Source organism: Nerophis ophidion, linkage group LG04 (genome assembly GCF_033978795.1).
Source record: "Nerophis ophidion isolate RoL-2023_Sa linkage group LG04, RoL_Noph_v1.0, whole genome shotgun sequence".
Lineage (NCBI taxonomy): Eukaryota > Metazoa > Chordata > Actinopteri > Syngnathiformes > Syngnathidae > Nerophis > Nerophis ophidion.
Genome location: NC_084614.1, coordinates 36,135,664 through 36,161,789, shown reverse-complemented (window position 1 = coordinate 36,161,789; position 26,126 = coordinate 36,135,664). Strand labels below are relative to the sequence as shown.

Here is a 26,126-nt window from a genome sequence, read left to right as displayed (position 1 = left end):
TACACTGCCTTCCGCCTGAATGCAGCTGTGATAGGCTCCAGCAACTCCAGAAGGGACAAGCGGTAGAAAATGGATGGATAATTTAAAACTCGACTTTGCATGTCACTATAAAGTTATTTATGCCTTACTTGTTCAATATTCAATGCAAAACTTGTTCGGGTCCCTATTAAAAGGTTAATTTCTTCGACCTTGGCCCGCGGCTTTGTTCCGTTTTAAATTTTGGCCCACTCTGTATTTGAGTTTGACATCCCTGGTCTATAGTATATTATTATTGTTACAGTTAGAGGACCTTTTAAATTCAAATGATTACCACCTTTTATTTTGATTTTTTACCCATATATTTTTAAATGATCTGTAAGAGGTCCTTTGAGCTAGAACAGGGTTTTCACTTTGGCCTATGTGAAAGACTTACATGCTTCCTGTGTTCAGGCTTTGCCACCTGTATGGGGTTAAGATTAGGGTCAGACCTGTCACGGGGCCCCTATTTTGTAGCAGCAAGGGACGGACATGGAACATGACACAAAAAGAAAAGCCGTCCGGGTCTTAGTTTCTCTTTTGTCCGACATCTTTCACCGATAAATGATTGGCATATCTACTGCTATTTCCACCTTTTGTTTGCGTCCATTCAGTCTGAGAGCAGATAATGAAATTGACCATTATGTGTAATGTGTTTGCAGCCTGTTGGCACACATAACCCCTCAAGGTTGTTTACAAAGGAAGCATTGAATTAGACTAGGAAAATGTCAACCTTTATCATGCCACTGCACAACCATTTCGCATTAGTTGGAAAATGTCCCCCAAGCCGTGCTACATCTGCAGAATGGGATGGAGATGGAAGTCGGGGGCCCAATTTGAAAGACATTCTTGTACTTATGTGTAAGGGAGTCCTGAGGCAGGTCATGTTGCTGTGTGACAGGCTAGCATTCGTCTTGTCGAGTAGCAAACTTCCCGGCTCACATTGCCAGGATTTGGGTGTCAGCTTTCTGTAATTAATAGCCGGTAGTCCTACGCCCCATCAGTAGACCAGGTGCTGCTTGGATCTGGTCTGGTATTGAACAACAAAGACACGCTGACGGTTGGTGTTGTCGTTGTTATTAGGACGGAAGTCATTGACATACTTATTTTTGTATACATATCACCTGACTGTGTACATAGAAACAAGAAGGTTGGCGCCAAAACAAAGAAGTTTGATCGTTGTGAATTTTAACGCGGCACTGCTGATGGGTATCTTATTGGTAAAGGATGTGGTTCTTTTAGTATATGTTGTGTCAAGCCCCATTCCACTCATGTCCTGTGCTGTTTAGCAGAGCTTGGGGCTCTGACAGATTGCCGTCCCGATGGGGAGATTTATCCAGCCAGCACTGCCGAAGGCACTGACACCGTCATTAGGCTTTGATCAGCTGCAGTCTGCGAAAGAAAATAGGGGAGAGTAATATTCTTGATCTAATTACGAGGAGACATTTCAGGCAATCTAATATGTGATTTAACCTCTTCGCAGAAGCTATAAAAGGAAGCTGGGTTAATCTTCCTGGCAACCCCTTTTCCATGCAGGAGAGAGTGCCTTAATTTTCCTTTTCCCATGAAGCTGCTGAAAGCCAGTCTGACAGTACAGTTGGCGCTTGGAGTGTTTCAAGATTCCTCTGACCTTTTGTAATGTTTGGAGCAGCTCCTTTGATTGTATTTGGTGAGCATTAAATATTTCGAAAAGCTCTCCTCCCTGACTTATCTGCATTTAGCAATGGATTATTTTGCAGGCTTTTTTGTTACCGGCACTTGTTTTTTTTTTTACTCTACCGCATGACGAGTGCTGGAGATTTGATTGAACAAATAAATTGTAACAGGAATCGAGAGCTTTGGGTTAATTACTCAAATATAGTTGAACAATTCTTTGGACATGAAGAGATAGTCTTGCCTACCCCTTAGCTCATCGGAGTACATTCTATCCAGCACAAGCTGGGCTTTTGGGGCCAAGGGCCATAGGCTGTGGCCTGGCCTGCTCTATGGAGAACCACACACTCGGTCCTCAGTATGCTCCATTGCTTCTGAATGCCCCGCTACTCTCCTCTCTTCCTTTGTTACAGAGTACAATTGAAATGATGGATTAGCAAATTAAATTCAGACATTTCTATTCATAGACATCCTTTCTGCAAAGTCTTCTCAGGATCTATGCCACACATATTCTTAGGTCATTAACTGTTTAATTTAAGAAAAGAAATACTTCACACAGTCTTGGCCATCATAAAGCCTCTGGGCATCTTTTCTACTCAGGCTGAAATCTTGGTCCTTCTCTTTCAATTTTATGACAAAGCACTAATTATGCTGATAGAAAGTGACTGTGACATGAAGAAGAATGACTTGACATTGTTGCCTTCTTAATGTCCATAGTAACTCAGGGATAGTATGTATCCAATTTACCAACTACCCTTATGGAAACCTATTGAATTTTATGAACATTAGCTGTGTTCATGCACAGTTATACTATAGTGGTAGGAATTTATAACCTATAGTCAGAAACACATTTACACATTATAAATATCTATTATCATTAATAAGTTACTGTTTAATGAATTGCCCACGTAAAATCAGCATATCTCTTACATGTAATTAATCATGGCCCACCGCCAGGGCAAAATGCAATTTAGATTTTTTTTTTTACATTCAAAGAAATTTGAGAAATATATTACATGAATGGATGTATTGTGCACTATTGGCCATAATTAGTTTGAAAAACATCTAACATCATAAAAATTGTTCTCTATGTTTTATTTTAAAAATGTGCATATACGTTGCCTGTCAGCATAACCGCTACAGCTGGTTATGCACCTGACTGGCCCTGGAATGGAGTTGGCACTATGCAAAATAAAGCTCAATAGAAAGGTATTTCAAGTTAATTAATGTATTTCTTTTTCGAAACTGAGAAAACTTCCCTAATTTTGGCACTGCAACCAACAGTAACCTCTAACTTTACGCCTTGTGCATCTTCCAATCTTTAATGTAATTCTACACACACAGGTGTGGGTTTTCTCCGGGTATTTATGCTTCCTCCCTCTTTTAAAAATATGCGTGTTAGGTTAATTGGAGACTCTAAATTGTTCATAGGTATGAATACGACTGTGAATGATTGTCTATATATGTGCCCTGTGTTTGGTCCTGCTAATTTTCGTTGGCCTGTCAACTTGCTGGTCCATTTTACATTGGCATTAAGCTAGCGGCATTAAAACTAACTTTCATCCTGTATAAATCCTCCCTCCTGCTCCCCTCCTCATCGGGTACTCTATAGTGAGGAACATGCGTGTGAGGTTGAGTTCTCACGCTGTCATTCCCAGTTAGTACTGTTGCTGACATAACCAGACAAATCCTCGACATCCCCAACTTACACCCACAGGTCAGCAAGATAATCATCCGCGCAGGTACCAATGACACTCGCTAACAACATTAGGAGCTGCTCAAGCGTGATTTTATTGTTCCTTTTAACACTTTAAATCGCACACTTTTATAGTGTTTTTACCTCTGGCGTGCCACCCCTTCTTGCGGAAGAGGAATAGGTCGCTTCACTTGACTACTTAACCTGAACACCTGGCCTGCATCCACCTGTGCCTCCCACAACATGACTTTTAATGACAATTTTGATGATTTCTGGCCGAGGAGACATCTTTTTTGGTAATGATGGGCTTCACCTTAACGCGCAGGGCAGCCGCCTCGTATCTGCCAACCTGACGTATGGCGTGCAGCATGCCCCTGATGTACCCCTGGTCCTGGCCACTATGGTTTTATTTTTAACCGCAATATACACAACACTGGACGTGGACCTAATTTTTCCCAAATCAATGAATTAAATCCCCCCATCATCATTAACAAACAACGATACAGATCACATTCACACAACATTGTAAATATCAATAACCTTAACTTCCAAAACATCAATACCATTGAGGAGGTCTTTGAAGTAATCCCTCCACCGATCAACAACATCCCCAGTCGAGGTCAGCAGAACACCATCCTTACCTTACACGGTGTTGACCGTACACTGCTTCCCCTTCCTGAGGCGGCGGATGGTGGTCCAGAATCGCTTCAAAGCCGCCCGGAAGTTGTTTTCCATTGCTTCCCTGAACTCTTCCCATATCCGAATTTTTGCCCCCGCGACCGCTGAAGCCGCACACAATTTGGCCTGTTTGTACCTGTCCGCTGCCTCCAGAGTCCTATGAGCCAAAATAACTCGATAGGACGCTTTCTTCTGCTTGACGGCATCCCTCACCGCTGGTGTCCACCAATGGGTTCTAGGATTACCGCCACGACATGATGTAACTACCTTGCGGCCACATCTCCAATCAACCACCTCGACAGTAAAGGTGTGGAACATGGTCCACTCGGACTCGATGTCTAGCACCTCCCTCGGACATGTTCAAAGTTCTTCCAGAGGTGGGAATTAAAACTCTCTCTGACAGGAGACTCTGCCAGACGTTCCCAGCAGACCCTCACACTGCGTTTGAGCCTGCCAGGTCTGTCCCGCATCCTCCCCCACCATTGCAGCCAACTCACCACCAGGTGGTGAACGGTAGAAAGCTCTGCCCCTCTCTTCACCCGAGTGTCCAAAACATGAGGCCACAAATCCAATGACACAACTACAAAGTCGATCATGGAACCGCGGCTTAAGGTGTCCTGATGCCAAGTGTGCATACTGTATGGAAACTCCTTATGTTTGAACATGGTGTTTGTTATGGAGAATTTGTGACGAGCACAAAAGTCCAATAACAAAACACCCCTCGCCTCTCCAGGTTTCACTGTCGTTGCCAACATAAGCGTTGAAGTCCCCCACTAGGACAAGGGAATCACCCGGGGGAGCACTTTCCAGTACTCCCTCCAGTGTATCCAGAAGGTTTGGGTATTCTGAGCTGCTGTTTGGTGCGTAAGCACAAACAACTGTCAGGACCCGTCCCTCCACCCAAAGGCGGAGGGAAGCTACCCTCCCGTCCACTGGGTTAAACTCCAACGTGCAGGCTTTGAGCCACAAATCTGCAGCCTTGTCATTCCAAGCTGAAAGCGGAGCTGAGCAAACCCATTGTTGGGTAAAGTGAAGGGTGTTACCCCCGACAAAAACATTGACCCTGGAGGGAACGTCTCCCCGCGTTCCTTGACTACAGTCTGGGACTGGGAGCTGAACAGCAGCAGAAAAAGTATAACACTCATTAGTTGATACTTTTACGAGATTGACTGTTAGCGTGTCCTTCCCTTGGCTCAGTAAATACTTTTACCCTAATAGCGGTTAGCGTGTCACTCCCATTGCTCAGTGACACTTTCTTTTTCCTGTTTGCTGGTTTCCCGAAGCATGAGTGACTTCATGAAACAAATGTTGCTTCATATTTTCTGGTTTATTCCAACCAAAAAATATAAATTTATATTGAATGTTTCATCTAATGCTTTTCATATTGATATTATGTCTGTTGCGATATATATTGAAATCGTATTATCGGTCCAGTCCTAATTATGCAACATTGCCGATTAAATTAATCATGACGTCAGTTGTCATATTGATGTCACATCCATCCATCCATCCATCCATCATCTTCCGCTTATCCGAGGTCGGGTCGCGGGGGCAACAGCCTAAGCAGGGTTACCCAGACTTCCCTCTCCCCAGCCACTTCGTCTAGCTCTTCCCGGGGGATCCCGAGGCGTTCCCAGGCCAGCCGGGAGACATAGTCTTCCCAACGTGTCCTGGGTCTTCCCCGTGCCCTCCTACCGGTTGGACGTGCCCTAAACACCTCCCTAGGGAGGCGTTCGGGTGGCATCCTGACCAGATGCCCGAACCACCTCATCTGGCTCCTCTCGATGTGAAGGAGCAGCGGCTTTACTTTGAGTTCCTCCCGGATGGCAGAGCTTCTCACCCTATCTCTAAGGGAGAGCCCCGCCACACGGCGGAGGAAACTCATTTCGGCCGCTTGTACCCGTGATCTTATCCTTTCGGTCATGACCCAAAGCTCATGACCATAGGTGAGGATGGGAACGTAGATCGACCGGTAAATTGAGAGCTTTGCCTTCCGGCTCAGCTCCTTCTTCACCACAACGGACCGGTACAACGTCCGCATTACTGAAGACGCCGCACCGATCCGCCTGTTGATCTCACGATCCACTCTTCCCTCACTCGTGAACAAGACTCCTAGGTACTTGAACTCCTCCACTTGGGGCAGAGTCTCCTCCCCAACCCGGAGATGGCACTCCACCCTTTTCCGGGCGAGAACCATGGACTCGGACTTGGAGGTGCTGATTCTCATTCCGGTCGCTTCACACTCGGCTGCGAACCGATCCAGCGAGAGCTGAAGACCCCGGTCAGATGAAGCCATCAGGACCACATCATCTGCAAAAAGCAGAGACCTAATCCTGCGGTTACCAAACCGGAACCCCTCAACGCCTTGACTGCGCCTAGAAATTCTGTCCATAAAAGTTATGAACAGAATCGGTGACAAAGGACAGCCTTGGCGGAGTCCAACCCTCACTGGAAATGTGTTCGACTTACTGCCGGCAATGCGGACCAAGCTCTGGCACTGATCGTACAGGGAACGGACCGCCACAATAAGACAGTCCGATACCCCATACTCTCTGAGCACTCCCCACAGGACTTCCCGAGGGACACGGTCGAATGCCTTCTCCAAGTCCACAAAGCACATGTAGACTGGTTGGGCAAACTCCCATGCACCCTCAAGAACCCTGCCGAGAGTATAGAGCTGGTCCACAGTTCCACGACCAGGACGAAAACCACACTGTTCCTCCTGAATCCGAGGTTCGACTATCCGACGTAGCCTCCTCTCCAGTACACCTGAATAAACCTTACCGGGAAGGCTGAGGAGTGTGATCCCACGATAGTTGGAACACACCCTCCGGTCCCCCTTTTTGAAGAGAGGAACCACCACCCCGGTCTGCCAATCCAGAGGTACCGCCCCTGATGTCCACGCGATGCTGCAAAGTCTTGTCAACCAAGACAGCCCCACAGCATCCAGAGCCTTAAGGAACTCCGGGCGGATCTCGTCCACCCCTGGGGCCTTGCCACCGAGGAGCTTTTTAACTACCTCAGCGACCTCAGCCCCAGAAATAGGAGAGTCCACCACAGATTCCCCAGGCACTGCTTCCTCATAGGAAGACGTGTTGGTGGGATTGAGGAGGTCTTCGAAGTATTCCTTCCACCTGTCCACAACATCCGCAGTCGAGGTCAGCAGAACACCATCCGCACCATACACGGTGTTGATAGTGCACTGCTTCCCCTTCCTGAGGCGGCGGACGGTGGTCCAGAATCGCTTCGAAGCCGTCCGGAAGTCGTTTTCCATAGCTTCCCCGAACTCTTCCCATGTCCGAGTTTTTGCCTCCGCGACCGCTGAAGCTGCACACCGCTTGGCCTGTCGGTACCTGTCCACTGCCTCCGGAGTCCTGTGAGTCAAAAGGACCCGATAGGACTCCTTCTTCAGCTTGACGGCATCCCTCACCGCTGGTGTCCACCAGGGGGTTTTAGGATTGCCGCCCCGACAGGCACCAACTACCTTGCGGCCACAGCTCCGATCTGCCGCCTCGACAATAGAGGTGCGGAACATGGTCCACTCAGACTCAATGTCCAGCACCTCCCTCGTGACATGTTCAAAGTTCTTCCGGAGGTGGGAATTGAAACTTTGTCTGACAGGAGACTCTGCCAGACGTTCCCAGCAGACCCTCACAATGCGTTTGGGCCTCCCAGGTCTGTCCGGCATCCTCCCCCACCATCGCAGCCAACTCACCACCAGGTGGTGATCGGTAGAAAGCTCCGCCCCTCTCTTCACCCGAGTGTCCATAACATGAGGCCGCAAATCCGATGACACAACTACAAAGTCGATCATGGAACTGCGGCCTAGGGTGTCCTGGTGCCAAGTGCACATATGGACACCCTTATGTTTGAACATGGTGTTTGTTATGGACAAACTGTGACGAGCACAAAAGTCCAATAACAAAACACCACTCGGGTTCAGATCCGGGCGGCCATTCTTCCCAATCACGCCTCTCCAGGTTTCACTGTCATTGCCAACGTGAGCGTTGAAGTCTCCCAGTAGGACAAGGGAATCACCCGGGGGAGCACTTTCCAGTACTCCCTCGAGTGTACCCAAAAAGGGTGGGTACTCTGAACTGCTGTTTGGTGCATAAGCACAAACAACAGTCAGGACCCGTCCCCCCACCCGAAGGCGGAGGGAGGCTACCCTTTCGTCCACCGGGTTGAACTCCAACGTACAGGCTTTGAGCCGGGGGGAAACAAGAATTGCCACCCCAGCCCGTCGCCTCTCACTGCCGGCAACGCCAGAGTGGAAGAGGGTCCAATCCCTCTCGAGAGAAGTGGTTCCAGAGCCCTTGCTGTGCGTCGAAGTGAGTCCGACTATATCCAGCCGGAATTTCTCGACTTCGCGCACTAGCTCAGGCTCTTTCCCCCCCAGTGACGTGACGTTCCACGTCCCAAGAGCTAGCTTCTGTAGCCGAGGATCGGACCGCCAAGTGCCCTGCCTTCGGCTGTCGCCCAGCTCACAATGCACCCGACCTCTATGGCCCCTGCTATGGGTGGTGAGCCCATTGGAGGGGTGACCCACGTTGCCTCTTCGGGCTGTGCCCGGCCGGGCCCCATGGGAACAGGCCCGGCCACCAGGCGCTCGCCATCGTGCCCCACCTCCGGGCCTGGCTCCAGAGGGGGGCCCCGGTGACCCGCGTCCGGGCGAGGGAAATCTGGGTCCATGATGTTTCTTCTTCATATAGGTCTTCGAGCTGCTCTTTGTCTGATCCCTCACCTAGAACCTGTTTGCCTTGGGAGACCCTACCAGGGGGCTTTATGCCCCCGGCCGGACAACATAGCTCCTAGGATCATTGGGACACGCAAACTCCTCTACCACGATAAGGTTGCAGCTCACATATTAATCAATATATCATGATATCAATTGACCACACCCCCACCGCCACATGTATACTGGCAATCTAGGGGAAACCCTTAAGATACTTTTGCTTTGATACTAAATGGATAAATTTGTCAATTATTTACAACTTGTAATTTGCGTCAGTTTAAGTCTGTTTTCTCCAGTTTTTAAGCCATTTTTTTGTCAGTTCGCTACTTGCATGTACAACAGGCCACTGCTCTCTCACCCTCTTCCTGCCCTACAGTCCCTCCTCCACTCTTGTTTCGAGGGTGGAGCACTGTGCTCTGAACAGACCCCAATTAGCAGGACTAGCAGGCCTCCTGAAGGTCACTCCCAGAGCGTTGGTGTGAACAGAGGAGTTCTGGGAGGGTCAGGAGAGGCCCTGAATTAAGTGTCCGAGATTCTCAAATGGATTGTGAACACAATTGCCACCTGATTCTTTATACAGCAAAAACATGTTTTATTGTTCTTCATATTAGGAAGGCGCAGGTTTTGTAGAAAAGTAGCTTAGGTTATTGTTAAAGGTCAAACATTCCCACCGAATTCTAACAGTCAATAGCTCCAAATTCCACGACTTCATCAGCCCACATCTGGTGCGGGCTATCTCGGCCTGATTGATGGCGCTGTCCTTATAGCAGGCAATGAGGGTCGATGGCAAAAATTTGCTGCTGGTTGCATTAATACTCTGTCCAATGGTATATACTCATCACTCTTGAATTACTGGATGGTCACTAGAGATCTGGGTGACGCAGAAAAGTGAGAGAGCAAGGTATGTAAAGAAATGTTATCAGCTGAGCTAACTCTATTACTCATGACTGTGTGAGGATATACTGTATCTAGTTGAGTTACCCCACACACAGTAGTACTGTATGTGTGAGAATATTGTGTATTCTGACTAAACCATCCGTTCCAAAAATATTAAGAGGTTCACTTGCTCACTGAAACTTTGAATTCAAAGCGAGCAGAGGACAGACACAAAAGAAAGATGTTTGTGCATTAAACTAGCATTTCAAAGCTCATTGTTTTGGGTTTCGTATAACTTAAAACATTTTTTGATTAGTTTCAAAAGGGTTTTTGCCTGTTTTACACCAGAGTCTGTGAAGTCATAATTCTGGTACCATGACAACAGCAGTATACAACTTAGCACTTGTGTAGGATCATAGTTAGACAAACTGAAAATTCTGGGAGAACTAGATGTTCCCATGCAGACACAGAGGTGTGATGTTTGCAATGCTTGGTCTGTGCTTGCCTGCTTTTCCATAGTGTCACCAGTTGGCTGACTGTACCTGATGCCCTGTACCAGTGTCTGCTGAGGGAAGTGCCAAGGGCTGAGAGGCAACCACAAGCACACAGGAGGTAGCGGTTAAAACTTCAAATGTTTAGTGAGTTGCCAGAGAAAGATTATTTTTATTTCTCTGCTGGTCTGTTGAAGCAAGAAGAGTACTGTTTTGTCCTAGCTGGAGGCTAGACTGAATGTCAGACCTGACACAAGATTGCTGATCTTCCCAACCTTCTGTAAGAACGGGAAGGAGGTGGCTCGATAATATTTATTGGAGTAGGACTTTAGACAGGATTGGACATTTTTCAGTGCACACGTCGATAGGACAGAAGTAGAAACTCGATAGGAGGTCTGTGGGGCATCTGTATGTGTCTGAATGGGAGAGAGACTTGTGGGAACAGCTACATTGATAGTTTTGTTTACAGAGCACTCGAAGCTGAGACATAAGATGTTGGCACAACTGTATAGAGGGGATCTAGTACAAGTGGTGGTGTCACCTCGGCTGTTGGCTCTGTACCAAGAAAAACGTGCATACACAAACAAACACCTCTGATTTGTGAGTATAGCCTTGGTTCCGATCACAAACATTAACAAAGTGTTCCCCTTCCTTTTATTGTATGCTCAATTTGTCACTGGGGTGTCCAATTTCTCATAAGCGCTTAAAGGGGAACTGCACTTTTTGGGGAAATTTGCCAATTGTTCACAATTATTATGAAAGACATGACATGACAACGGATGTATTGTTTTTTTAATACATCCTAAATAGTAAATAAATGCGATCGAAAGACCGCTCACAATGGAGCCTATGGTAGCCGATCTATTCTGCCTATAAACATACAAACACATCCAACTGGATGTAAGTATACATGTAATGTAGTGCTAGGCACATTTATAATAACATTTAGTATTGATGTAGTTTAGTCATTTTATTCATGCACGGCGTATTCATTCCCTCTACAGTGGACATTTTTTTGGTCCAGTTCTTGAGTCAGTGACAAATTAAGTATAATTAGACCTGTTGTGCAAAACACAAATGACAGCCTATATGGCTCCTCTTTTCCGGGCCTCGGTTGCCTAAAGCATTTACTTGGTAGTTCGTCGCTGACGTGCATTAAGTCTTCTTGATGTATTCCTGGAGGCCTATTGTCACCTCCTGAATAGCGCCTGTGACTAGGTGTGTCAAATTATCATGTTAATTGTGAGTAATTAAAGAATTAGTCATATTTAGCATGTTTTTAATTCCGTCAATCAAATTTGTAATCTGTAATGTTACTGTCTTTGTATGCCTGCGAGTTACCTCGCCCTTTTCGTGTGCTCGACTGAGAGCAACCGCACACAAATAGTATGTAGCCATGGCAAAAACTAGGTCTCACTCTGGCACGATAGTAATGTTAGCAGCTTCAAATAGTGGAGCTATAGTTTGTACAGAGCACAGTTTGTTAAGGAGAATGTTATTTTACTACTCAGTGGCCTAGTGAATAGAGTGTCCGTCCTGAGATCGGTAGGTTGGGAGTTCAAACCCCGCCTGAGTCATACAAAAGTCTATAAAAATGGGATCCATTACTTCCCTGCTTGACACTCAGCATCAAGGGTTGTAATTGGGGATTAAATCACCAAATTGATTCCCGGGCGTGGCCACTGCTGCTGCTCACTGCTCCCCTCACCTCCCAGGGGGTGAACAAGGGGATGGGTCAAATGCAGAGGACAAATTTTACCACACCTAGTGTGTGTGTGACAATCATTGGTACTTTAAAGGCCTACTGAAACCCACTACTACCGACCACGCAGTCTGAGTTTATATATCAATGATGAAATCTTAACATTGCAACACATGCCCATACGGCCGGTTTAGTTTACTGAATTGCAATTTTAAATTTCCCGCAAAGTATCCTGTTGAAAACGTCGCGGAATGAGGACGCGTATGAAGACGCGTGCGCGTGACGTCACCGGTGGTAGCGGACATGTTATTCCAGCCCGATCCAAGCTATAAGTAGTCTGCTTTAATCGCATAATTACACAGTATTCTGGACTTCTGTGTCGCTGAATCTTTTGCAATTATGTTTCAATTAATAATGGAGAAGTCAAAGAAGAGAAGATGTAGGTAGGAAGCGGTGTATTGCAGCTGCCTTTAGCAACACAAACAGCCGGTGTTTCCTTGTTTACATTCCCGAAGGTGAAGCTTTACTATGGAACAGAGCGGTCAAGCGAACATAGTTCCCGACCACATGTCAACCGGCAGGTTTCGGTGAGAAAATTGTGCTAATAAAACGGCTCTTTCCGTAGACATGAGCGGAGCTTGCGTCCTCCTGCAGCTGCGGACTATTACCTCCTCCCACCGGAGACACTGGCGGTCACCACATCCGTGGCCACACCCCTCCGACTTTCAGGTACCATATAATCTCACTAAAACACTAGTAACACAATTAGCAGATAAGGGATTTTCCAGAATTATCCTAGTAAATGTGTCTAATAACATCTGAATCGCTCCCACTGCCCTCGCCTTTTTTTTTCTTTTCTTTTTTTTTCTAGTCCTTCTCTCTCACTATCCTCATCCACGAATCTTTCGTCCTCGCTCAAATTAATGGGGAAATTGTCGCTTTCTCGGTCCAAATCGCTCTCGCTGCTGGTGGCTATGATTGTAAACAATGTCAGGATGTGAGTAGCTCCACAACCCGTGACGTCACGCAAACATCGTCTGCTACTTCCGGTACAAGCAAGGCTTTTTTATGAGTGACCAAAAGTTCCGAACTTTATCATCAATGTTCTCTACTAAATCGTTTCAGCAAAAATATGGCAATATCGTGAAATGATCAAGTATGACACATAGAATGGACCTGCTATTCCCGTTTAAATAAGAAAATCTCATTTCAGAAGGCCTTTAACTTTTAACTTTTACTTATGGCCTTTGCATGTCATGGGAATACATAGATAGAGGGGATCTAATACAAGAGACATTGATGAATAGAGGTGGGAATTTTTGGGCACCTCACAATCCGATTACAATTATGATTCAGCGGCTATGATTTTATTTTAAACAAATTATGTATGCATTTTTAATAAATATTATTATATTGTATTGCTTGGATTTTACTGACATCACGTCCAGCTCACGTCCTTCCATTAAATATGCGTGGTGGTCAAGCTAGCTCTGTTTTCTCAATGGGTACGAGGCGTCATTTTGCCTTTCTCAAAGAAAAAAACGCCCTCTGCTTGTGTTGTTTTCAGCTGTAGGAATCGTTAAAATAGCTAAAAGGATACACGTTTCTTTAGAGTTACTAAAGAAGTAATCAAAAAGGGCGTGAAATTGCAAGATTTTACAAAACAACGACGAGAAAAGCATGCAGCTCACACTCCAGTCCGTTGGAGCAGAGTGGAAAAATGCACAAGTTTGCAGTAATCACTTTGTTAAAGGTTTGTTTGATATATCTTTAACAGTCATTACTTCCCATTTCAGTATTATCTTGATTTTATTTGTATTCCTTTAACACGTTTGCTACAAGTGTTTTGAAACGCACCAACTTGGCGAGTATCAATAAAAGAAAGCACGTAAGCAAAACCAAGAGTTACCTTTTTTTTAAACGAAAGGCAACACTCATAAATGAAGCTTTTCGCACATTCACAATGTTTACATCTATAGTTATTTTTTTAGAGACATTTGGAAAAACGGCACATGCAACAGCAACAACCCTGGAAGTAGACGCAAAGTTGAATCGCGAAATGCAACCTTACCCAAGCAAAAACGATGCATCTTTATCCGGTAGAGTCTTTATACCAATTTCTTTGACCCAACCACACAAAAAGGTTGTAAACCTCCATGCTTTTCACGTTTTCATACGTTTTGTCGTGTAGAATGATGTCTGGAGCACAATAGTTCGAGATGTCTGGTAGGGCTGGGCGATATATCGAATATACTCGATATATCGGGGGTTTGTCTCTGTGCAATATAGAAAATGACTATATTGGGATATTCGAGTATACGTTCTCAAACAGTTGCTTTTAGCTGCGGGCATTACATTTCAGGCGTTTCTCACTTTTTCCTGTCTCTCCTTCTCACAGAGTGGTAAAACAAGCGCACCTTCTTACATACGTCACATACTGCAACGTCATACGCTCTCGCGGAGCAGAGGTGTAGCGGCATGGTAACGTTAGCTGCGATGCTAGCGGAGGGGTGCGAGTGGTAATACGAGAGAAAGAACGTGCAAATCTGGTAACAAATGAAGGAAGAATAATTAATTCCCAAGAAAAACAGCAGGTGGTCCATTGTCTGGTGGTGGATTGGTTTCAAACAGAAATATGTTAAACAAACTGACAACTGTAACTTGTCAAGTATGCGGCAAAAGCGTTGCTACAAAAAGTAGCACCTACTGCTAATTTGTAGCATCATTTGAAAAGTCACCTGCTAGAGAATAAAGAGTGCTTGAAACTCTGCATGTCAATATCTCCGTTCGGTGCCAAACGCACAAAATGCCAAAGCAACCATTTCCAGATCAACAGCGTATAAAAAAAATAGTCTAAAACCGACGGGGATAACATCCGCAGCAACCTACCACATAGCGAAGGACATACACTATTTGATTTCCTATTATGCAGCTCATTTTTATTTGACAGTTATTGAAATATCTTGTAACATCATGCACAACAGCACGCTTTATTTGTTTTTAACTATTGTAGCGGCGTTCTGTACAAAAAGTGCACTTTAATTTAGTGTTGTTTTGATATGTCATCTTACTGAAATCCTGCACAAAAGTGCACTAATAGCACTTAATTGCACTTTCTGTTTTGAAATGACAATGTTTGTGCAACTGCTTAATAACTGTTTAATGAATATCGTTTTGATAAATTGACTTACGGTAGTTGTGATTTCCCTTTCTGCATGAATGTTTAACCTTAGCATATATTAATGCAGTATAAACAAGAATGTTTTAATGTAGACATATATATTCATCATACTGGTGTGATTATATGCATCAAGTGTTAATTCAAGACTAAGGCAAAATATCGAGATATATATCGTGTATCGTGACGTGGCCTAAAAATATCGAGATATTAATAAAAGGCCATATCGCCCAGCCCTAATGTCTGGGAACGTGACCGATGTATAATCCTTAATATCACTTAATAAATCTTATTTTGATCAAATTTAAGGATATATTCTATTGCATAGTTAGATTTTTTTGCTCATACCTGCTTTTTGCGTGAAGATTTAAGCCTCTTTTGTACTCAGATAGTTTGTGTGCTCCTTGCTGTACAACCGCCATTTTAGCTTGGTTGACCACACTGCTTTTCACTTCCAGTAAGAAGTGACGTGTCGGAATACAAGCAGCACTGGTAATATATTGTATACTATTATATTTTATAAATGTATTTTATTTAATCAATAGTAATATGTATAAGAGGCTCCTTTTGCTATTACACTTTTGGTTCCGTTTTTTTTTTTTATGTGAATGCGCAGAGCATAGATTTATATGGAAGGGTAGATACAAGAGAACTTTAGATGCCCGCTAAATGATCAAATAAATACATGTCTCTACTTGGCGAGCAGGCATCTTTGATTTAAGTTTTGTGCCCTCTAAAACTACAGAATGTATAAATACTTTTCCCCCAGTCTGCATAAATCTGCAGGTCAAAGACGTCTGTCGTCTATCTACTCATTTATATCTTTGGCTGAAGGTGTTGACTGCTAGCGGCTGTGGATATTATTGTCTCTCCTGACTTTTTAATCAACTTATTAATTGTTTATTCTTAGCTGATTACTGTCTGCTGTAACGCAGTTCCCTTTTGACTTCTGTTGAAATATTATTTTCTTGTTTCACTACTTCACATTCAGGGTAACTTTGCGTCGCCTTTAGCATGTTCTCCTCTCCTCCCTCCTCTGGACCATGTGTCGCCACGTTTTGGAACCGTCTGTATTACAAAATTTAACATACATTAATAACCGATATTTTGACTTTTATCGATCGATTCAGCATTGTTCACTCTCTAATCGAAATGTATTGCATCATCTATCTTTTTTCCACATTCATTGATGTATGTGTACGCGACGGCTGTAAAACACAGTCATACAAGCCAATTGAAGCATACGTTTCCTTTGATCCATGGAAACAAGTTTGACCCCAAAAGGGACAAGCGGTAGTGGACTTTTAAAATAATTTTGCCTATCATTCACAATCCCTGTTTGAGACAAGCACACATTTTAATTTTTAATGCAATCTACCTTGTAAATAAACACTAGAAAAAGTCAGCGAACAATGAAGCTAATGAGATTCCTCAACAACAACAAATAATCCACATTTTATATACACGCTGTTAATATATATGTAATGTAATAACAGACACATTCACAATAAGATAATGTTTACCTATTTTTGTCATTTCAAGCATACGCAGCACTTTAACTTCACAGAGGCATCACAACGTTTGATATTTCCTTCAACAATAACAGCAACTACTAATCATGGCAGACTTCATGAGAGACAACAAACACCACTTTAGGACAAATGATGACCGAAAACCTTATATTTTGTTGGTTCAGATCCGAGGATGTTATTGTGGTTTGTGAAGCCCTTTTAAGAACTTGTGATTAAGGGCTATATACGTACATTTTCATTGATTGATTTTTGAGACTCAATATAAGTCGGATGATCTCCCAGTTTCAGAAGCTGAAGGATAAGCAGATCCAACAAGTAGCACTATTTTAAAGTGCTAAACAAGAAATACAAGCTATGAACATAATAAAACAATCACTTACTGTATGATGTCTGCGCTCACTGGGATGCCAACTGATGGGACAATCATATCTTCCCTTTTAGATAAAGAATTAGTCTTAATCTCTTTACTCAGGTTAAAAAAACATGTGTTTTTGTGTCTTTCTCGCGATCTTTGGTTCTAAACAGAATGTCAAAGTTGACCAACTTCTCAGTTTATGGCCACAACATTCCAGGTGAAAGGCATGATTTATAATCTAGAAATAACTTTTGTCAATTTAGAGGCAATGCAGCAGCTCACCAGCTCAGTGTATCAATAGCTGCATAAACTAGTTATTTCTGTGATCACGGCGACGCTAAAAGTAGTCCTTTGGCGTTAGTGCTTATAAAACAATCCCTAATATCTGGTTAATATTTAGGTCACGACATTGTTGGCCGTTTTGGAATTTTTTTTTAGGGGGCTTTATAGGCACAATGGATAACTTCTTTTAGCTTCATTGTTAGCCATCCCGTACTTGCCATATATTACACATTAAAATGCAATTAAAAATAAAAACGTGTGTTCCTGTCTTCCATAGGGATTAAAGGTGGGGAAAATAATACATTTTAAAATGCATCAATTCGGACATGGACGATTATAAAATTGATTAGTAAACGTCTATCGATAATCGATTTTTATGTATTGGAAATAAAATAATGCAGACAGTTCTAAAATTTGGCTGACCGCAGCAAGCCACCTCAACGAGAAATCCGACCAGTTCCTTTATTGTGGGGCACTTATGTTCCAGTTTTGCACACATTTCTATTAATTTAATAAATGTGAGAATGAATTTAACTGTTTCTTATTACAAATGCACTGTTTTTAAAAGTTGCAAGTGATAAACACTTATTTAGTGAAACGAAAAGAAAACTTCATCAATTATAGATGCATCAATAATCAATGTGTAATCAAATCACAGCTCCATAATTATAACTGTAATGGAATCGTGAAGTGCCCAAAATTTCCCACCTCTAATAAGGATTGTGAATGAGCGACAAAATTTCCAACAACATGCAGTTCCCCATTAACACTTTCTGTCCGTGACTTGAAATGTGTACGGGTGGGAACCATGTACCGAACCAAATGCTCTAAAACCGACGTCAGCGTGCAAACGATATCACCACTTGGGCTCAGGAACACTTCAGAAAACCACTGTCAGTAACTACAGTTCGTCGCTTCATCTGTAAGTGCAAGTTAAAACTTTACTATGCAAAGCAAAATCCATTTATCAACAACACGTACAAAACGCCACCGGCTTCGCTGGGCCCGGGCTCATCTAAGATGGACTGATGCAAAGTGTAAAAGTGTTCTTTGGTCTGACAAGTCCACATATTCAAATTGTTTTTGGAAACTGTGGATGTTGTGTCCTGACCAAAGAGGAAAAGAACCATTCAAATTGTTCTAGGTGCAAAGTTCAAAAGCCAGAATCTGTGATGGTATGGGGGTGTATTAGTGCCCAGGGCATGGGTAACTGACACATCTGTTAAGGCACCATTAATGCTGAAAGGCACATACAGGTTTTGGCGCAACATACCTGTACGTTGCCATCCAAACAACGTTATCATGGACTCCCCTGCTTATTTCAGCAAGACAATGCCAAGCCACGTGTTACAACAGTGTTGCTTCATCGTAAAAGAGTGTGGGTATTAGACTGGCCTGCCTGTAGTCCAGACCTGTTTCCCAATGTGAATGTGTGGCTCATTATGAAGCATAAAATTCTACAACGGAGACCTTGGACTGTTGAACAACTTAAGATGTACAACAAGCAAGAATGGGAAAGAATTCCAACTGAAAAGCTTCAAAAATTGGTTTCCGCAGTTCCCAAACTTTAACTGAGTGTTGTTAAAAGGAAAGGCCATGTAACACAGTGGTAAAGGTGCCAACTTTTTTGCAATCTGTTGCTGCCAGTAAATTCTAAGTTAATGATTATTTGCATAAAAACAAATACGTTTCTCAGTTCAAACATTAAATATATGGTTTTTGTAGTATATTCAATTGAATATAAGTTGAAAAGGACTTGCAAATCATTGTATTCTGTTTTAATTTACGAATTACACAACATGCCAACTTCACTGGTTTTGGATTTTGTATATAAAAGTAGTCACGTTCACATAAAAAAGTTTATGAAACACCCGTATAAAGTATCCTGATTATATCACAGGTCTTCTCACGTACACACATTCACATGACAGACTGACAGGCAGCATGACATCTGCTTATCAATTATGTTTTCCTATTACGCCCTAAGCCAAACCCATATGAATCAGTTCATTGTTGTATGCTGTGACTTGGGGGAATGTGATAACTTATGGTGCAGGCAGAGAAAAGGGGAAATAATGCTAACCTGTGGAAACTCTGTCTTAAGAGTTGTGGTATTTGATGGTTACATGAAGGCGGAACACTGCCTATAAAATAACATGGTTTAATTATTTGGAGATGGTAATTTAACTACACTTGATCTGTGTATTTTGTCGAACGACTAAAATCGTTTTGACGATTTTAATGATCTTCAAATTTCCAATTCTTATTTGAGAAATAAAGTGTGCCTTGCCAGCATTTACAATTCACCTGGGATTCCAGCATTGCAACAGTACAAATGTAATAAAACAAAAACCCCTTTGAAATACGTTTTTAAATGTTTGCACTTTCAGATTGCAAATGTTTTTGTCTGTTCGGCACCTCTTGTTTATTCTGGACTAACTTAAAGTTAGTCCAGACAGTTCTAATAATTTATTTTTACCATTGTGTCATGTCATGGGTTCATAATCATTGAGTAAATCAGTTCCCAGCTGCTTACGTTTCTTTTTCTTAATGTCACTTTTTTCCCCTCTGTAAGAGGTTTCTGTCATGTCAGAGTAAACTGACCGTTTCTTCCGTCAGCTCCTGGCTGTACTCCGGATGGATTTGCTGCAAATGAATAAATAACTCTGATGGCACCTCTCACTTTGGATCCACACTGCATTTCATTAGGTATAAACATGTCTGTCAAACAATACAGCGGGGAGGGTTTTTAGTTTTTTTTTTGGCATTCATGACATCAAGCGTACAACACTTCAGAGTTTGTCCACCCGACCTTGGCTTGACTATGCATGACACAGTTTCCACCATCTTCTATATTTTTAGAACTTGTTCTGGAAGCTGAATGGTCTTAAGTGGCAAGTTTTTGAAGCCCAAGCTAAAGAGAGAGGACTTCAGTTGGCTGTCCATGCATTGTCATTGAGGGGGTCGGTTAATGGTCCTAAAATTGCCTCTGGCCTTGATAGAAAGCTGGGCCCAGCTACTCACAGCCACTCATCTGAATGGTTGCGGCCAAAGAACTTAATTGGGACAACACAGAAGAATAAGTTGTCTTCCATTTGCAGCTCAGGAATCCGTGAGCACCTCTCTTGTCGAGTGTCTCTTAAAATTAGCTGTTTAAATTTGACATGTACTGTACTTATTCAATGCATTACACTGTTAATTACTTTTGTCCCAGGGAATTGTCACCTCATCGAGTAGTTACTGGCTAAAGCAGGGGTTCCCAAACTTTATTTTAATTTTTTTTACCAAGTACCATCTGAGAAAACACTGGGCTTTTCAAGTCACCATAATGACCAACAATAAAATACAGTAGCGTAGTAGGCCTAATATTCATTAAAAAAACAAGGCGGAGGCTTTAATTAACAAGTGGATTTAATATGTTTTAGCTCTTTTGGGATGGGCGCATGCAGGTCTGTACGAATTACTTGTAAAACAAGTAACTGACATGTTGGTAGTTGATATATAAATACAAGACGAAAATTAAATGACAGAAATAAAATCCAATCTTATTTAATTTTGTCATGTCGATGGGTGGGACATTCCTGAATATATATCCAATCGCTTACGTCAAACGTTCAGCCCGGAACAGGTTTAACCCAGCCCGCAAAATGAGTTTGCTGCGTATAAAAATGTGCCGCAATTTTTTAATGAAAGAAACTGCTGTTCTGAATGTGTCCACTGAATGTCGCAATAGCATTTTTAGTGCAATCCACAATACACATCACACTGTTTAAAGATGACGTGTCAGCTGGCTTTAGGTGCTCTCTGGATGGGCTGGTGCTACTCCAATCAACACAGGTGCAAGCAATCAGCTCCTCCTGTTGTGGCTGGACAAATGCTGTACCTACGCACAATACCTTTTTTTTTTTATTGTAAATTACCCTCTCAACAGATAAAATAACGAGATGGTAAGATGCAAAGACTTAAATCAACATGACCATCATCTTTGTAGTTAGAATTCCGTGCAGTGCTTGCAATTTGTTGACTGCACGATGTGCAGTCTGAACTCCATTGTAAAAATGTGTGTTTCTACTTTAATTGTTTGTTCCTTTTTATTTTATGCGTAAATCTACCATGTTCACATTGGTTAAGTTTGCAGCTATGTTACCGTTAATTTGGCTATTATGGTGTGATTTTGACAATTGTTTTGTTTATATTATAATTATAATATTTGACAGTGATAAATGTGTTGTGGAAGTTGCGGATCTCACCAAAGCGGCGGTTTGAAGAAACCTCTTTTGCTTTTCCAAACACATCTTTACTGATGAAATGTCAACATGAGAATGCTAAACAGGAAGTGCTTCAAGTTTAATTGCTTTGTAAATATACTGATAAAAAGTCCAAGTTCATTGTGTTCTCCATGGTGTTTTGAAACTGCACCAATTTTTTCTTCAGAATTTTCAACTAACTTGAAGTGTTTTACCAAGAGGATTATTTCTAATGTATACATTTTCAGAATGTACTTGTTCTACTCTTTGCCAAAGTAAGAATACATTTTCCTCCATGCGGCCCCTGAGCTAGAATGGGTTTGACACCCCTGGCGTACATTGAACGAGGGGCGGGGGTTAGTTTTTTTGGGCCCAATCAGATGCTTTTCCTTGCAAGATAAGGAAGTCATCACCAAAACCGAAGTGTGTGGCTTTAACATGAAAAATGTGCACACCAGGGAAGTAGTGAACCTTTCGCATTTAATTTTTACTGCTCTGATGCCATCAGCAGGCAAGTCATTGATCGTGACATCGACACAACTGCAAGACTGATTCCGTGTCAAAAATTGATTCCCACCGCCAAACTGCAAAAGCACGTATCCCACTTTTAGGCTTCGTCTGTCCACAACTGATTACTTTATTAATTTATACTTATATTTGCGGTTATGGTATGGATATGTGTTTGAAGTTATTTAACCCTTTATCAAGTCCAAAAAATTACAAGAGATTGCCATTTTTATAGTAATAATGAGATTGTAAAGGACTGACCCGACGTTAATGTGCGAAAACCTCTTTGTTGTTTGTTGGAAATAGAGAAAATACAAACCCGTTATTTATTGAATCAAAAATATTGAAATTCAACAACCTGGTGCATTTTCAAACAACTAAAATTAGGTACCAAGCAAACTATAACCTGCTACCCAAGAATGTACAACAATTCTTCTCAACAAAAGAAGAGAAATATAACCTTAGAGGAAATTCTCATTAAAAACATTTGTATGAACGTACAACATTTAAAACCTTTAGCATATCGTTATGTCGTATATATGTATATATATAATATTTGAATTAAATTATGGAATGGATTAAGCAAATACATCAAACAAAGCACCAATGTGATTCCGTTATAAAGAGACTTTTTGAACTACAAGTGTCCCAAAAATACAAAGAATAACAATTATGATGAACATCTTGAACCATCTTTTTTTTTTTTTTTGAGATAATTATGTATTTAATATTTGTTCTCTTACTATGGTATTTATGTACCGTATTTTTCGGAGTATAAGTCGCACCGTAGTATAAGTCGCACCTGCCGAAAATGCATAATAAAGAAGGAAAAAAACATATAAGTCGCAATTTTGGGGGAAAACCCAACACCGAGAATAGACATTTTAAAGGCAATTTAAAATAAATAAAGAATAGTGAACAACAGGCTGAATAAGTGTACGTTATATGATGCATAAATAACCAACTGAGAAGGTACCTGGTATGTTAACCTAACATATTATGGTAAGAGTCATTCAAATAACTATAACATATAGAACATGCTATACGTTTACCAAACAATCTGTCATCCCTAATTGCTAAATCAATCAATCAATCAATCAATCAATGTTTACTTACATAGCCCTAAATCACTAGTGTCTCAAAGGGCTGCACAAACCACCACGACATCCTCGGTAGGCCCACATAAGGGCAAGGAAAACTCACACCCAGTGGGACATCGGTGACAATAATGACCCAGTGGGACGTCGGTGACAATGATGACTATGAGAACCTTGGAGAGGAGGAAAGCAATGGATGTCGAGCGGGTCTAACATGATACTGTGAAAGTTCAATCCACAATGGATCCAACACAGTCGCGAGAGTCCAGTCCAAAGCGGATCCAACACAGCAGCGAGAGTCCCGTTCACAGCGGAGCCAGCAGGAAACCATCCCAAGCGGAGGCGGATCAGCAGCGCAGAGATGTCCCCAGCCGATACACAGGCAAGCAGTACATGGCCACCGGATCGGACCGGAACCCCTCCACAAGGGAGAGTGGGACATAGAAGGAAAAGAAAAGTAACGGCAGATCAACTGGTCTAAAAAGGGAGTCTATTTAAAGGATAGAGTATACAAATGAGTTTTAAGGTGAGACTTAAATGCTTCTACTGAGGTGGCATCTCGAACTGTTACCGGGAGGGCATTCCAGAGTACTGGAGCCCGAACGGAAAACGCTCTATAGCCCGCAGACTTTTTTTGGGCTTTGGGAATCACTAATAAGCCGGAGTCCTTTGAACGCAGATTTCTTGCCGGGACATATGGTACAATACAATCGGCAAGATAGGATGGAGCTAGACCGTGTGGTATTTTATACGTAAGTAGTAAAACCTTAAAGTCACATCTTAAGTGCACAGGAAGCCAGTGCAGGTGAGCCAGTACAGGCGTAATGTGATCAAACTTTCTTGTTCTTGTCAAAAGTCTAGCAGCCGCATTTTGTACCAACTGTAATCTTTTAATGCTAGACATGGGGAGACCCGAAAATAATACGTTACAGTAGTCGAGGCGAGACGTAACAAACGCATGGATAATGATCTCAGCGTCTTTAGTGGACAGAATGGAGCGAATTTTAGCGATATTACGGAGATGAAAGAAGGCCGTTTTAGTAACGCTTTTAATGTGTGCCTCAAAGGAGAGAGTTGGGTCGAAGATAATACCCAGATTCTTTACCGTGTCGCCTTGTTTAATTGTTTGGTTGTCAAATGTTAGAGTTGTATTATTAAATAGAGTTCGGTGTCTAGCAGGACCGATAATCAGCATTTCCGTTTTTTTGGCGTTGAGTTGCAAAAAGTTAGCGGACATCCATTGTTTAATTTCATTAAGACACGCCTCCAGCTGACTACAATCCGGCGTGTTGGTCAGCTTTAGGGGCATGTAGAGTTGGGTGTCATCAGCATAACAGTGAAAGCTAATACCGTATTTGCGTATGATGTCACCTAGCGGCAGCATGTAGATGCTGAAGAGTGCAGGGCCAAGGACCGAACCCTGGGGAACTCCACACGTTACCTTAACGTAGTCCGAGGTCACATTGTTATGGGAGACACACTGCATCCTATCAGTATCCCATGAAATCTTATACATCTAGTCTCTTACGTGAATGAGCTAAATAATATTATTTTATATTTTACGGTAATGTGTTAATAATTTCACACATAAGTCGCTCCTGAGTATAAGTCGCACTCCAGGCCAAACTATGAAAAAAAACTGTGACTTATAGTCTGAAAAATACGGTATTATTTATCTATTCACTGTTCTGTTTCAAACAGAGAACAATGATCTGGGACAAAATTGCTATATGATTAAGGAGTAGGATTAAATAAAGTCTGCTTCGTCCTACTCATTTTTTGGACATGCTGTAATAAGAAAAACTGGAAATACAGTGATGCAGTACATTAAATTATATGCTTGTTCAAAATAAACCGAAAGTGAACTGAATTGTTTAGTAGCTACATACAACAATAACTGAATTTTGCTCATGCACATAATACATAGTATTAGTGTTTGGATGTATTCATTCAAGAAAGATATATATAAAGTGAAGTACACATACTGTACTGTTAACGTGTTGGAGTAGCCTTTGGCCAAGAAATGGCCAACTCTTTAATTTTTCGGACACATATATTAATAATTTCAAACACATAACTGTCAGAGTTAGTTTGTGACGAACCCCAAGATGCAGAGAAGGAGGCAGGCATTGAGCAAGAAAACATGGTTTTAATTTAAACACTAAAACAAAACCAAACAAAAGGTACAAACGAAATGCGTGCATGAGGCGGATAACAAACTTGGCTATGAACAAACAAAACTGGAAGCAGGGAACAAAAAACAGTAAGCTACAAACAGCTAACGAATATAGTTTACCGCTACACTGCAATGACACAACAAGAATAAACGGGAAGTAGAACTGACTTTGACATGACATGACAGGAGCGACAATACAATACAATAATCCAGCACAGACTGGAGGAGAAAACAGGTCTAAATAGGATCAGGCTGATTGACACCAGGTGTGGCCAGGTGCCAATCAGCCGCAGCCGAGGGGAAACAGCGCTCAGGGAGAAAGACAGGAAACCAACAAAATAAGAGCGCTGACAGGAAATATTACACACAGAGGAAAAAACTGGAACACAAACAAACTGTCAGGGGCAAGCCTGACAATAACCTTATGATTATCAGAAACATAAAGTGTTGGTCTTACATGTAGTAATTATGTGTGGACGGATAAAGGCCAGCAGTATGCGCGCTTCCGCGGCTAAGATACATTTTTGGCAGGCAGACAAGCTATTTATGGTGGTGACGTGTTCACTAGCTTTGTGTGCCTATGTTGATATCGACTGGTGAGTGGCTTACTCGCTTCCTTGCTCGTGAAAGTTTATTCTAGATCATAAATCATGCCTCTGACCAGGATAGGAGAAGGATGAGGACATAACCCGACAAGTTGGTAGATTTTGACAACCAATTTAGACCCGGATATGACGATAACGACACGCAAAGCCGCTTGGTTCCATTCCTTTTTTCTTCGGATTATGAGTAATTCTTCATTTTAACGGGACTATAACAACATTTTATCAGTTGGCATCCTAATGACACAGTAAGTGATGTTTTATTATGTTTGTTAGCTCTTATGAAGTCTGCAGTGAGTAGTAA

General features: G+C 42.3%; 1 protein-coding gene across 3 annotated transcripts in view; it reads left to right on the top strand.

The window, feature by feature from the left end:
• Positions 1–26,126, top strand: part of fam222ba (family with sequence similarity 222 member Ba) — a 157,927-nt gene that overhangs the window by 93,381 nt on the left and 38,420 nt on the right. Inside the window, exon 1 of one of the 3 annotated variants that reach the window (XM_061897984.1) lies at positions 12,556–12,575. The exons of the other annotated variants lie outside the window; for them this stretch is intronic. The gene's annotated coding sequence lies outside the window, so the exon portion shown is untranslated. Of the gene's footprint in view, positions 1–12,555; positions 12,576–26,126 lie in introns of those variants that run through there. 3 annotated transcript variants of the gene reach the window in all.